Below are 443 nucleotides of genomic sequence, written 5' to 3'. Positions count from 1 at the left end.
GGGGGGGGGTGCGGGCTGTGTGTGCTAAAGCATTGTGTACATCAAATGCCTGAAAATCATTTGATTGTGCTGATTTTTAGCATAGGTTATCTTTTAGGTCAGGGCCATGGAGTCCATTCATTAGTGGGTCCCAATCATCTGAATGTAGTAGATACCAGTGCAATAAACCCTTTATGTGGCCTTAAAATTTAATATAGTTTTGCACAATGGCAATTTTGTTGCTTACTTCATTTTATGAAAATGTTGTTCAGGGTTTTCTCGCTTTCTCAGTTATTGGGTCACCATACCATCTCAATGGTGATAATTTTATTTGTATAATGAGAATTACACATTGCTTAACTGTTTCATCCTATATAAAAACAATAGACTATGGGATATTGGTTCATCTATATTTTTTTTCCTTGTTTCAGATTATACTTAAATCACATTGGAGAGAAGGTTGG

At 35.7% G+C, this 443-nt stretch overlaps 1 long non-coding RNA gene across 2 annotated transcripts in view; it reads left to right on the top strand.

Annotated features, from left to right (window-relative positions):
• The window catches only part of LOC122071000, an 11,951-nt gene extending 11,508 nt beyond the window's left edge, over positions 1 to 443 (top strand). For both annotated transcript variants that reach the window (XR_006138030.1, XR_006138032.1), the window contains one exon: positions 411 to 443. This is a non-coding gene — a long non-coding RNA (uncharacterized LOC122071000). The remainder of the gene's footprint in view (positions 1 to 410) is intronic.

Source organism: Macadamia integrifolia, chromosome 2 (assembly GCF_013358625.1).
Source record: "Macadamia integrifolia cultivar HAES 741 chromosome 2, SCU_Mint_v3, whole genome shotgun sequence".
Lineage (NCBI taxonomy): Eukaryota > Viridiplantae > Streptophyta > Magnoliopsida > Proteales > Proteaceae > Macadamia > Macadamia integrifolia.
The sequence above is the reverse complement of the archived record's forward strand: the minus strand, read 5'-3'. Positions and strand labels throughout refer to the sequence as shown.